At 28.5% G+C, this 15,686-nt stretch overlaps 1 pseudogene; it reads right to left on the minus strand.

Moving 5' to 3' along the window:
* Positions 1–13,110: 13,110 nt before the first annotated feature.
* Positions 13,111–14,369, minus strand: LOC150028051 (uncharacterized; annotated as a pseudogene).
* Positions 14,370–15,686: the final 1,317 nt, after the last annotated feature.

A 15,686-nucleotide genomic window follows, 5' to 3' on the forward strand; every position in this document is an offset into this window, starting at 1 on the left:
TAAGAGTAGTTCATAAAAATAATTATGTTTATAATCACTTTCAAATTAAATTTCATCTAAGCATACTACGATATTTGAAATTTATATTAAATATTTGTTTGAAATTCTCTTATTGTATCATTAGGTACGCTTATTGTATTAAAATATTTACATATTTATTCAATTTCCTAATAAAATATTGCACAAATGTATTAAGTTCTCAAAATATGCATTACTTATGTATTTATTGATTTTCTAGTAACTTACACACACAACTCAATGCATAAACAAATATTTAACGCTTAGGGCATATGTTAATTTTACTATTAAAATTATTTGTAAGCATATTGTGTAAGGATTGAAAAAAATAGTCTTATAGTAGAAGTAGTACAATTAAAATGACACTTGAATATTTTATTTATTAAATTTAAAAGAGCATATAAATAGAAATTTAGGTATTCAGGTTTCATTTTAAAAAGAACTACCATCTCTCTAGAAAGTTCTTTTTCCTTTCCTCTCCCTTCTCTCTAAGATTTTGACCTCCTCTCTCATCAGTTCGACGATCGAAGTCCACCATCAGACTCCTGACAGTGAATACTACAAGACTGCCCGATCAGAATCTCTAATAGAATAAGTTCATTTTTGCTCTTCTCTTTGAGTCAAATTTTAACTTGTTAGGTTGTTTCTGTCTTTGCTTTGCATGTGACCCTTTTAGCTTCAGGATTAATCTCTGTTAGCTCAGGGTCCTAGTGATATAGTTAGATTTTTTATTAGGACTCTGTGGTGCAGGTTAAGTTATCTTTAAGTTCTTGATGGATTTAGAGCTCTTAGTGAGTATATGCTAAATTTAAGGTAAGGGAAGCTAGCCTTAATTTCCAATAGAACACTAGGCTAGAAGATCTGGATGTGGGGGTGACGTGGTCACCAGTCTCAAAAATTTATTTCAGGATTGTTTGTTTTAAGTATATTAGAAGTTGATTGAGATTTGAATGTGAAATTTGATATATAGTAGATGTTATAAAATTATAATGTTGTTGAATATTGGTTGTTTGATGTTGATTTAGTGTAATTATTCAACTATAGCAGGGACTTTGTTATTTGGGTGCACTCTGGTGTATTTTATTTCACACTAAAAATGTTTCGTTCAAGCCAAAAGTCCTGGGTGCACTCTGGTGTATTTTAGCTCACAATAAAAATGTTTCGTTAGAGCCAAAAGTCCTAGGTGCACTCTGGTGTAATTTAGCTCACACTAAAAATGTTTCGTTCAAGCAAAAGTTCTGGGTGCACTTAGGTGTATTTTATCTCACACTAAAAATATTTCGTTCAAGCCAAAAGTCATGGGTGCACTCTGGTGTATTTTAGCTCAGACTAAAAATGTTTCGTTCAAGCAAAAAGTCTTGGGTGCACTCTGGTGTATTTTAGCTCACACTAAAAATATTTCGTTCAAGCCAAAAGTTCTGAGTGCACTCTGGTGTATTTTAGCTCACACTAAAAATGTTTCGTTCAAGCCAAACGTCCTGGGTGCACTCTGGTGTATTTTAGCTCACACTAAAAATATTTCGTTTAAGCCAAAAGTCCTGGGTGCATTCTGGTGTATTTTAGCTCACACTAAAAATATTTCGTTCAAGCCAAAAGTCCTGAGTGCACTCTGGTGTGTTTTAGCTCACACTAAAAATGTTTCGTTCAAGCCAAAAGTCCTGGGTGCATTCTGGTGTATTTTAGCTCACACTAAAAATATTTTGTTCAAGCCAAAAGTCCTGAGTGCACTCTAGTGTGTTTTAGCTCACACTAAAAATGTTTCGTTCAAGCCAAATGTCTTAGGTGCACTCTGGTGGATTTTAGCTCACACTAATTTTTTTAGCTCAAGCCAATTATATATATATATATATATACATATATATTACTATTATTATTTTAGCATAGTTTATTTTGGATTATTATTGTTAAATGATTTTTTGGATATATTTGGATTGTTTAGAAAGTTTAATTGACCAGGGATTTGTCTAGAAAGAGATATCCTGACTCTACTGAGATAATGGAATCATATAGATGAAGTTATTTAGGTAGTGAGAGTCGAAGGAGATTCATATGAATAGGTAAGTTGTTTGAAAGACAACTAACTTGACCTGTTATATGAGTTAACCATGTCATACTAGGAGAGAGATGATATTGAGATTATTTATGCGCATAGTTGTGTGGATTTCACAGTGATATAGTATAACAGGTTCAAATCTTAGAGTCTAAGTCTACGCACAAGTCTTCCGGAAGTAGAGTCAAGTGTCTATGTGATATGAGTCAGTGGAAGTCTGACATGTGAAAGATGAATATTGAATTTTAATAGACACTTGATGATTTGAGAATTTGTATGAGACTTGATGATTTATGTTTATTAATTTCAAATCGAAATTATAGAGAATTTTGTTTATATAGCTAGCTTACCCTGTTATTTGTTTGTGTTGTTTCTTTATCTGTGATGATCGTGTATTTACACGGGAGCAGATGATGTTACAGGTGATAGAGCTCCTCAGTGAGAAGCTGGATGATGAAAATATTTTATTTCCTTTTGAATATTTGTTTTAATTTTATGTAAATATTTAAAGTCTTATGAAGAGATATATGTTTTGAAACATTTTAAGAAAGAGTTGTGGACATATTTGTATTATGTTTATATATTCATTTTAATATTTTCTATAGACTATAATTTTTAGATGTGGGAAAATATAGGGATGTTCCATATTGAATGATCAAAATGTACATTAAATACTTACATAGACAACTCAATGTATGTATGACTAATAAAAGTTTAGAAAATCTTCATTGAAGGAGTCATACAAAAATTTATCTTATTGTATGTTTGGTATTTATTGAGTTTCTTGTAAGATGTACCAAACAACTCAACGTGTGTTTGACTAACTAACGGTTTATGCATAAAAGTCATGTTTAAATTTATATACTAATCAAATTCTAACAAATATAATGAGATTTTTGAAATTTGTATCTAGTATTTATTTATATTTCTCTTTATCTATGATTAGTTAATATTCCATGTAACACACCAAAAAAACATCTAATTATTACAATACAAGTTCTATCGGTTCCTATGCAAACTTTGAGTTTTTAAAGACATTCCTATTACAAGATTATGGCTTATAGAAATACAAACATTTATAGTATAAGGTTAAAAAAACATCCTAAAGCCTTCCAGATCCTTTCACACCTGTATGATCATCTGCTCGTGTACATAGTACAATCATCGAAGTTCACAACACAACAAGAAAAGTAAGGATAAGCTAGTGAAAATAAAATTTTATAATATACACAATTAAAAAAAGAAAAAACCAAATTACATGAATCAATTTCTAAAATTTTCAATCTTCTTCAAATCCCAACATAAAACAATCACATAGATTTCACATGGATTTACACATCCAAGATATTCAACAAACAGTATAATAACTGACGCCTTTCGGAAGACCCTTATTAAGTAAGTCTTAATAGAAACTAACACTTGATCCAAAGATTACTAGTGAATCCAAGAGAAAGGATTAGGGTAAGTTCAATACAACCCAAGTCGTGCATCTTATATTTCACGGTGTGCATGAACTCCCCCATCATCTTCTCACCACCTGATATCTTAGTCTATGTGACTTAGATCATCAGTGAAACTCGAAGATTTCTATTACAATATAGGCATCAATACTTAATACACAAACAAGCATCAGTTCATACATTATCCCAAATGTATGAATTCAATTCCATACCATTTTCATCATAAAATATCATTCAAAACGTGATCCACAACATTCAAAATCCTATTTAACATAAAAAAAAACACTTAAATACTAAACCATCAAAATCTAATATTCCTACAAGTTTAAACAATATATAAAGAAACAACACCCCTGCAAGATAAATTGAATATTGAGACCACATCCCTTTCATATTCAGATCTTCTAGCCTAGGGTACTATTACAAAAATTAAAGTTAGCTTCCATTACCTATATTGCTTGCTTTCCAAGCAATCTCTAGAATTTTATCCTTTCAACCTGGATAAGCTTCAAGATTCAAGGGCCTAATGCAAGTTATTCAAACAGAACAAAAATTCAGTATATAGTAGAATAAGTTGAGAGGATTACTCTTCTCAACTGACCCCATCAAGATTGTGGCTTTTTTTTTCTACGTCGTTACATTCCAAGCCATCAAATTTTTTGCTAAGCATATAAAATATTTGAAATCTTTAGGTGTATTTATTAAGTTTCTTATAAATTGCATTTGTCATCTTAGCGTATAAGAAACTAATTAACACTTAGTTCACAAAAATAATTGTGCTAATATTAACTTTCAAATTAAATTACATCTAAGCATACTAAAATATTTGAAATTTATACAAATCCTAACTCCAAGCTAAATAATAATATTATTGGTATAATAGGCTTCCATCTAGTCTATTCTTCGAATTCTTTATAAATAGGTATAGTCTATCAATGTATCATTTTTGTTAACATATGGGTTTTGGTCTAGTCCCTCCATATTTTTTTTGTATTTTCTTTCCATTTTTACTTTTTTAATAATAATTTTTTCATGTGATGATAGATGATTGTTGTTACTTGAGGTGTTAGCCTAACTAAGATGTCGAGTTGCATAATGATGCCTAACATGAAAGCTTTTATATATAAAAAATAGTTAAAATTTATATTCAACATTTGTTGAATGTCTCATTATGATTAGGTAACACTTATTGTATTAAAATATTTACATATTTATTCAATTCATTAACAAAATATTCCATTTAGTATATTAATTTATTGAAATATATATTACGTATGTATTTATTGCACACTCAACTCAATACATAAATGACTATTTAATGCTTACGACATAAAAATGTCTTTATACCATATTTTAAATCCTATTCCAACCAAGCACATTAGATAATTTATATATTTATCTTATTTTAATGATTATCTAATTCTTAGTATATATTAAATGTATATATATGTATTAACTTCAGTATTAAAATGTTATGTAAGCCTATGAACGTATAAAATATACATTAAATACTTATTAATTTCTTATGATTTATATAAACAACTTAATATATTTATGACTAATATAAATGTTTAGAATTTTTCATTACGTAGTACATTCATTGTAGTTTCGAATACAAACAAACACATGCAAGGATAACCTGATGAAATACAAAGAAACACATATTATATCCTTCATATATATCACATATGGATCTATTTGCACTCACAATCATTGGATTTCATTTCTATTCAAAGTACTTTGGTTTTATTTCAATCATATTGACTACACATGGGTCCATTTGCAATCATAGAACCTCGATTTCCTTTCAATTATGAGTACTCTGATTTCATTTCAATCATATTAACTACACATGTATCCATCATCTTCTTGAAGACTCATTAAGTATACCCCTATCATAGAATAACATTTGATCCAATATCGATTCACACACAAATCTAAGAGAAAGGATTACGATAATTTCAATCATCTAATACCGTGAGACTACAAGCATTCACGGTGTGTATGAACTCCCTCCTCAGTTTCTCATCACTGGGTACCTTAGTCTGTGTGACTTAGATCATTAATGAAGTTAAGGATATATTAAACATAGGTTTTTCATACTTAATATACCATCAAACTCCCAAATGTATGATATCAATTTCATACAATTTTTATCATTTACATAAAATTCATATCATTCAATCATTTAACATTCAAGAACCTTTCCAATGTAAAAAAACATCAATAAACTACCATACTATCAAAATATAATACTTTTACATGTTGACACAACATATAAATTTCATCAAATAACATCCATACAAGAGAAATTGAAATTTGAACCACATCCCCTCCAAATCCAAATCTTCTAGCCTAGGGTACTATTGAAAGTTAAAGTTAGCTTCCCTTACCTGAATTTCCTTATTCCAATAGAAATTCCAACTTAGGAAAATCACTCCAAAATTTGGAGATCTAAAGCAAGTTATCGATCTAAATGTCACCAAATTTCAATATATGATAAAATAAGTTGAGAAGATCACTCAACTAGTCTCACTAAGATTGATTACCAAATCATAAGAAAAAAAGAAGAATAAGATATCTTTAGAGTAAAAAAAATATTTTGTTTAAATTTTTTATCAAATAAAAATTATCCCTGACTCCTCAACTACGGTAAGATTAAATTCTAAAATAGATGGGGTATGATGAAGAAAATATAGAGAGAAGGGAGGGTAGAGATATAGAGGAAGAGAGCGAATAACAAAAACGGGTGGGGCGAGGGTCTTCCTTTTGCGGGAGTTACCGTTAGTATCTATTTTAATTTTATAAACACAATTAATTATTACAATATTATTAATACTTTTATATTATTTTTTAATTTGTTATACAATTCAAAATTCGAAGGGATTTAATATTATAAATTAAAATAACAAAATTTTCATTACATGTGAAACTTAAATATAATCAAATTTATAAAAATAAAATCAATATAAAAGTAGTTTAAATTAAAAATAAAGAAATTTAAATGAATAAAATTCAATAAAATTAAATTTGAATACTAGCGATTAGGTTATTTCATTTAAATAAAAGAACTTATTCAAATAAAAATCATATTCAACCTTTTAAAATAAATAAAAATTTATTGTCTAAAATATCTTAAAAGTTATATTAATAATATATTTATGCTTATAAACATAATTTTCATTATATAATAAAATTTATATAGTTATATTTTATCTTATTTTTTGTTTATTAACTAGTTCATCAAAAATTTATATTTTAATAAATTAATTATTAGTTTGAAATTTAAAAGTTGAAAATATATATACATCAATTAGTTTATTAGTTCGAAGTTAGTTTTGTCAAATAAATCTTAAATGCTATTTATGAGTAGTTTCATGAAACCTTCGTTCAGCAATTAATGATTTTGTAAGAATTATGTGAAAACTAGTATAAAAAGAGGTTCCTTGGTGTCTTTCTGAAACACCCTGACATAAACTTCAAAACATAGATAGTGTAGTCAGATTTTGAAAAGTAAGAGTCCCAAAATTGTGTGAAAACTATATGTGAATACTTATTACATTAAGAAAGGTATGTGTTTATTTATTCATGTTTTTTATAATTTTTTAGTCTTTACTCTTCTTGAACAATCTAAGATTAGGATCTTGTTCTCTTTATACCTTTTGCCTTTTATTTTTTGGTAAAATTTCTTTTGTTCACTAGTTAAATATATGTGTTTCTCAATTTTCTATTAAAGTAGTTTTTTAGTATTAATTTCTCTATTATTTTTTAACAATTATTTATGATACTAAGTTTTTTCCGATCTAACGTGATTTTGATTTGATTTCAATTTTTTAAAAGATTTTTTATTGAAAAAGAGTCACTTCTATACTCTATTTGTTTTCAGTTAATTCTCTTGTTTCGTTATATTATTATAATTTTAAGTTATAATAATCTTATTTTCACCTTTGTATTCAAATAAAGTTAATTATTTTGAAAGAAATATAATTATAGGGATGTTTATAAAATTATAAAATCAGATCAACACTAACAATTCTTTAAATGTTCAAAATTGAATTTTAATAATAATTTTGTTTAACCAGGTACTAGATGTTGGAAGACAGATTGAGAAGTTTTACATACAAGATGCACGAAGCGAGACCAAAAGTGAAAATGAAGCCAACTTCCAACCATGAAGGATCAAAGAGTCCCAAAGATGCAACAACAAAACTCAATAGCCAACAATAATCCAACAATAAAACTCACATACCTTAGTTAAGGTGGTGGTGTGAGTAATATAAAAAGGATCTATAATATACCTCAAATGACAATAGTGTTAAACATGAAATAGAAGATAATTATGTAATTATTTTCTATATAATTGTTTAACCTTACTTTTACTTTGAGGTTTTTTTATAAAATATTTTATATAAGAATATAAATTTATATATCTAAATTTTTTTTATATATAATTAATTTTAAAATAAAACTATTTTATATATACAAAAAAATATTACATTATTATAGTTAATAATTAGGTTAACAAATTGCGGCAGTCGAAGAACATGATTCATTTGAACAACCAACATTTGGTTACAATTGACAAATTGTGGCGGTCGAAGAACATGATACATTTGAACAACCAACATTTGGTTACAATTGACAAATTGCGGCGGTCGAATAACATGATTCATTTGAATAGCCAACATTTGGTTAGAACCTTAAAGTGCATACACTTTGACAAGTTTATTTTTTTGTTGGAACAACTATTAATGGTTTCTATCTTCAGACCTTTCTTTCAAAAACTATTAATGGTTCCTGTCTTGAAACTTTTCTTTCAAATCACTTTAATTTTTTTTTTTAAAATGAATAAAATTAAAATGAGTACTTTATGAATGTTTCAACCTTTATACAAAAGATAAAATCCTTGAAAAAAAAAGAGTATATCAAGCCTCTAAATGATAAGCACCAGAAAACTACATAAAATTGAGTCTTTTGTTAATCAAGATACATCAATTTTGATTTTATAAACAAATATAAACCTTTAGTATATATCTTAATTTATAGTTTTGTGAATGAGATTAAAGTTGTAATATGTTGTGGATATATATTATCCTAAAGGTGAAAAATGAATGGTTGTATATGTTTATTTTCAATTATTTATTTACTTGGATATATAAAACTTTAGATGAGTTTTTGTCCATATTTTTTGCCATGACAACAAATTTATTGAGAGGTTGTATGTTTTTACATGGTATATTATTTTTTTTATGAACCTTTTTCATATATAAAAGGAAAAAGGAAAATTAATGTAAAAAATATCACTTTTGTTTATTGAATAATGTGAATATTAATGTCAATTATATTATGTTATTTTTTTAAGTCAAATTTTATTAACAGGCACGCAATGAGAGTACAATATATGAAAGAAAAATATAGTGTACTAACAACAAGAGAAAATTAAAAAAGGACAATGTAAAAGAAGAATAAAAAAACAATAAAAAAATAAATAGATTATCCTTAATTAGATGTATAGTATTTTAGCTGTACATTTAAATTATCCTTATTCTAATACTTGAAATAAATTTTTCAATCCAAATGAAATATGTCACTTTTACATAGGGTGTCTACAATACGATTCACGAAAATGAAATAATCTTTTTTTTAAACATTATCAAGTTATTTAGAATTACATAAATTTTCTAGGAGAACTTCTTTAGACGTGATAAAAGAAAGACTAAGGTTGTTTTATAATTTAAAGATACATATGTTTGTATAATATTATTAAAAATATTTTCTTTCTTAATATTACTGGAGTTTAGATAAGGCTTCTTTGACATCTTAGTATTTTGTTTAATTTGTGATTTTTATGTTTATTATTTAATTACTTCATAATTTTTTAAACTTTTTGTGATGAACTATTATATGTGATGGAATATTTGTGTGGTTGAAGGAATTCAGGTAAAATATGCAAATAAAAATGGATGTTTTTTTTAAAATATATGTACATATTTATTCAATTCACTTATAAAATATTAAGTCTTCAAAATATACATATTATATATGTATTTATTGATTTTTCTCACTCAATTCAATACATGAAGGTTTGTTCAAGTCTTAGTGCATAAAAATTGTGCTTCTATTATTTTGAAATCCTATTCCAACTAAGCATATTTCGATCTTTGAAATTTGTCTTAGGTAATTTTAAGATTTTTCTTATTATATGATTATTTAAATGTATATATACGTGTATTACTTTCACTAGTAAAATGTTCGGTAAGCATATTAAATATATATTAATTAATACTTATTGAATTTCTAATGATTTATATAAACAACTCAGTATATTTATGACTAAAAACGTTTAGAATATTTTATTATAAGCATCATACAATAATTTATCTTATTGAACATTTGGTCTCAATGTATATATAACTAACTAACGTTTAATTCATAAAAATTATGTTTATATTTATTTACAAAACAAATTCTAACAAATTCAATGAGATTTAAAATTTGTATTTTGTATTTATTTATTTTTCTCTTAGGGTATGATTTGTTAATGTTCCAAGACATAAAAGTTTGTACTTGCTTAAATAAATGTTTGGTAAGCATATAAAATGTTTGAATTCTTCAATAGGTATTTATTGATTTTCTCTAACTCTCATCTTTGAGATTTATCTTAGATAATTTATAATTTTATATTATTAAATAATCATTTCACACTCAATAAATATATATATATATATTTATTTATTTATTTTGATTCCACCATTCAAATTTATGTTAGCATATGAATGCTCAAGATATACATTAAATACTTATTGAATTTCTTGTGACTTATATAGACAACTCAGTGTATTTATAATTAATAAACGTCTAGAATCCATTACAAGGATAATACAAAAATATATCTTTTTAAACATTTTGTATTTATTGAATTTCTTGTAAGATGCACCAAATAACTCAATGTATGTATGACTAGCTAACATTTAATACATGTAAATTATGTTTATATTTATTTACAAATCAAATTTGGACAAATACAATGAGATTTTAAATTTTTTATTTAGAATTTATTTATTTATTTCTTAGTGTATAATTAGTTAATGTTCTAAGTCATTAAAATGTGTATTTGTATTTAATTCCTTAAATAAATCATTGCTAAGCATTAAAAATGTTTAAAATCTTCAGTAGGTATTTAATAAATTTATTGTAAATTGCATAATTTCATCTGTGTATAAGAAACTAATTAATACTTAGTTCATAAAAATAATTATGTTTATAATCACTTTTAAATTAAATTTTATCTAAGCATGCTATGATATTTGAAATTTATATTAAATATTTGTTAAATTTTTCTTATTGTATAATTAAGTAACCCTCATTGTATTGAAATGTTTAGGGTTTAGGGTTTATTATAATATTGCACAAACTTATTAAGTTCTTAAAACATTCATTACTTATGTATTTATTGATTTTCTCGTAACTTACATACACAACTCACTACAAGAAAATCATTAACCAGAAACCAAATTTAGAAACAAAAAATAATTCATTGCTATATTGACTAAATTAGAGACCATTGTAGACACTAAAAAAATATTGGTTTCTAATTTGTTTTTATTATTGATAAATAGTTTCTAAATTGGTATCTAATTAGCTACCAAGGTTTTTGCTACCAAATTTTGAATCTAATTTAGGACAAGATTGATGTTTCTAGGGCTATTTTGGTAATTAAAGATTTAACTTGTCTAGTGTGAAATTCGTCTAAAGCTTCAATGAAGAATGATATGTTGGATTTCAACGTCATTTCATTGGTATAATAAGCTTCAATCTAGTCTATTCTTATAATTCTTTATGAATAGCTATAGTCTATATATGTATCATTTTTGTTAACATATGAGTTTTGGTCTAGTCCCCCTATATTTTTTTTTATATTTTCTTTCTTTTTTCTTTTTTTTAACAATACTTTTTTCATGCGATGATAGATGATTTGATGTGATTCCAATAGCCACATAGAACAAGATTCTTGACACTTTTAGGAATCACCTTGAGCTGGAAAATATAGAGGCACTTTCTTAGAAGTTGGATCATGGTTCTAAGTCAAGAACTCACCAATAACAAGTACCAAATCCCAAACTCATTTGGATGAACCAAATATTGTCAAATTGAATCAACAAAGGAATTTTAAAAAGAGAAGACCGAACAGAATTAAACCACAATCAATTGTACCGAACAGAATTAAGAAACAAAACAGAATATAGGTGCTGGAAATTGGAAGAACCGAAACTAAAAACAACTCAAAACACAAGGCAACATGAACAATTGAAGAAAAAGAAAGGAAGGAGAAGAGAATGCTCATGAAGATGGAAGAATGGTTGGATGATCACGCCACTAGAAGTATGGATGCTCCTAGATGAGTGTGCAAGCCGCCACTTGAGGAAACCATGGTCCTTCAAGATAAGACTAGAGTAGAAGCTCAAAAGCTCTCCAAATGCTCACTCCAATTTTGAGTATAGTTTCTTTAGATAAATTCAAATCTGAATTTTACAAGGAAGGCACCTCTATTTATAGCCTAAGGTGCTGAAAAATGAAAGCTAAACAATTCAAAATTCCCTCCAAAAGCTATCTAGAACCGGCGCTAATTGCCAAGCAAGGAAGGTGTGATCCCTTCCTTTACTTTGGCACCCCCTATTCTACTCCTACACCTATCTACTAATACACCCCCCTAAAGCTCCTATTTAAAAACCTAAAAGATGCTATATAAAAAAGAGGTTTCTAAGGTTTCCCTCTAAGCACCTTCAACTAAAGACACTACAAAAAGAGAAAATAAATGTCCTCTAGCTCCCAAGGCTTTGAACATGCTTCTTGTAATCCTTTGAGGTGGACTTTGACCTCCATGGGCGTCCTCCATTTGTGCCTCCACCTCTTCTTGAGCTTGATGAGTGGCCTCCATGTTCTCTTGGGCTTGATCTCCATCATGATTGTTGTACTTGAGATGTCAGCTTAGCTGAGATGTCAAGTTGCATCATGATGCCTAACATGAAAGCTTTTATATATAAAAAAAAAGAATAAAGAAACGAGTTTTTACAAAAGAAAAAAAAGTAATAAATTAAAAATGTTTATTTTAAAATTTAATTTTTTGTGAGAATGAAGAAAACTAAAAATTAAAAAATATTATTGTTATTATTGAAAAATAAATAATAATAATATTATTGATGACACTAAATTAACATAGGATTTTGAAACCTACAACAACATAAAAGTTGAATCTATAAACATAAATTAAAGATAAAAATTGTTTTATGGAACTGAAATAAATAAAAAAGTATTTTTTATTATTATTATTGATGATGTAATCATGTAAATTTCAGCTAAAAAATTATTAAAAAAACAAAGTTAATTAGTATTAATTAGTAATGGACACATAGATAATATTGGAATGAGAAATTGAAGTTGTTTATTAATAACTTATATTTTTGTAAACAACAACTTTAATGACATGAGAATATATTAGTCTCCATGATGATGTCCAGTTTCATAGTGGCAATGACTTTTGTTACGTGGTGAGTTGAATCGTGGTGATTGTGGTTGTTGCGGTTATGGTTGGTCATTGGATTCAAATTGTGAGGGTGTTGTATTCATTTCGAATGCATTGGAAGAACTTTGTGCTACATTGTACAAGTGTGTTTGATGCATATACTGCATGTAATCATTAGCAAAAGGTGGTGTATTTATATTCGCTCCAAACAAGTTAGATAAAAAATCAGTTTAATTAGACGCAAATGATTGTCTTCTATTGTCCATTACAGGTTGTGGTTGAGGTGTATTGAATTCTTTAACTACGAACGAATGTTGGTAAGGTTCTTGTTGTGGCGGATAATAATCTTTTGCAACTGCAAATGAATTTCGATAAGGATCATGTTGTTCATTGTTGTAATTAGTTGCAGTTGAGAATGTGAGCTCCGATGGTAGTTTTTGTTGTGTGCGTGGATCATTTAGTAACTGTGACACTGTCAATACATATATTGAATTGGCCATGTACTATTCCATGTATTCTCTACTGTGGAACAAAGGTCCATGCATTGGATGACCAATTAACGTTAGTTCGCGCCGGTTGTTTCACATGTTGATCCACTTTGCATGTTTAGTCTGTCAATTTTTGTCAAATCGTCCCCGCAGATCAATTTTGCGTAGTTTATCCAACTTGTTAGGCGAGATTGGGATTTCTTGAAATAGACCAAATTACAACCAAACTCTGTCAGATTGATGTCATTCCACTATTGCAAAGCAAATGATAAAAGTGCATGTTGTTCAAAGTTCAGCATCCCTATAAGCGGGATGGATGACTCAAAGTCCTTGTATGGATTTCATTTCAACTGCAATAAGTAATTCTTATTATTATAAGATTTGTGTTAAATTTTAAAATTTTAAATGAAATTTACATGAGTATCTGACATTAAACTCCTCCAATCAAACCTAGTATGTATGATCTACAATAGGCATGTAGTTGTTCTTCTGTTGTATCTTGACCTATAGTGGGATCATATTTTCTCTTAGCCATTTGAGTTTTACTTGTGAACCAACGAGTGATTTACTTTTCACTAGTGCGACACCCCGATAGGTATCACACTTTTCCTCCCAATCAAACATTGTTGGCCCAACAATAGGTGCTCCATCTACTCTAATGTGATGGTACACTCGCTAGTTGGAAGGTGAAATGTGTGAGTTTCAGGTCTCCACCTCTCTACCAACGAAGTTACTAAGGCATGATCCACTTTTAAATGTCTTAGTTTTGCAATTTCAACAAATCCTTCTTGTTCTAAGATTGGAATTGTCAAAGGATGTGGATTTGACATTGAATGACAAACAAACTCCACAACATCATTTTTGGGGTCCTGCCAAATTGAAGAAATTAATATAACATAAAAAGGTTACCACAAAAAATGTGTTTTTGGAAATAATTTAAAAGAACTTACCATAGTAGCAATCTAAGCAGACCTATGTTTTTGTTGATTCCACAACAACATATTGCTTTACTGAAACTTAGTTTGTAACAAAATAAAAGGCTAGGAAAGTATTAACAAGCAATATTCTCAAAAATATCGTGAATGATTAAATGTGGCAAAGCTATATTTATAGCTCAATAATGTATAGCTTGTTCAAAAAAAAAATGTGGGTGAACAATGTCTCGTTCTTTGTGTTGTTCATTAAAGATGGTTGATAGGGTGAGATTCAATCTGGGATGTTGCTTTTGACTTGACACTCTTCTCAAGAATCTGTGAATCATTCAGGAAATCATGTGGGTAAAAAGTTCCTCGTCCTTTGTGTAGTTCATTGAGAATGGCTGATGAGGTCAGATTGTGTGGAACGTTGTTTTTGGATTGACACTCTACCAAAGAATCCATGACTTCTTTAGGAAATAATGTGGGTGAACAGTGCCTCGTCTTTGTGTGATTCATTATGGATGGTTGATGGGGTTAGATTGAATGTGGAACGTTGTTTTTGGCTTGACACTCAGCTCAATTTGTGGCTTGTTCAGTAAAATAATGTGGGTTAATAGTTCCTTGTTCTTTGTGTGGTTCATTGTGGATGATTGATGGGTCAGTTTTAATGTGGGACGCTGCTTTTGGCTTGACATCCTACTCAAGAATCTATGGATTGTTCAATAAATAATGTGGATGTACAATGCCTCTTGCTTTGTGTGGTTCACCGATGATGGTTGACGGGGTCAGATTGAATGTGGAACGTTGCTTTTGGCGTGATACTCTGCTAAAAAATGTGTGGCTTGTTCAGGATATAATGTGGGTGAATAATACCTCATGCTTTTTGTGGTTCATTGAGGATGGTTGATGGGGTCAGACTGATGTAGAACGTTTCTTTTGGCTTGACACTTTGCTCAAGAACTGTGGCTTGTTTAGGAAAAAATATGGGTGAACAGTGTCTCGTGCTTTGTGTGGTTCAATTAGGATGGTTGATGAGGTCAGAATGTGATGAGGACCTAGAAGAGAGTGCACCCACTGACCAAGCCTAGCCTTCCAGAATGATGATTAAGAGCATGATCCAGCATTCAGGGCTAGGTCATGACCCACCACTAGCCGGTGCTTCAAAACCCATGATTCCTCAAAGGATCACAAGGACTAGAGCCCGAGCCATGGGACCTGAGCATCAACTAG

The sequence above is a fragment of the Phaseolus vulgaris genome, chromosome 4 (genome assembly GCF_051622355.1).
Source record: "Phaseolus vulgaris cultivar YP4 chromosome 4, ASM5162235v1, whole genome shotgun sequence".
In the NCBI taxonomy this organism is placed as follows: Eukaryota; Viridiplantae; Streptophyta; class Magnoliopsida; order Fabales; family Fabaceae; genus Phaseolus; species Phaseolus vulgaris.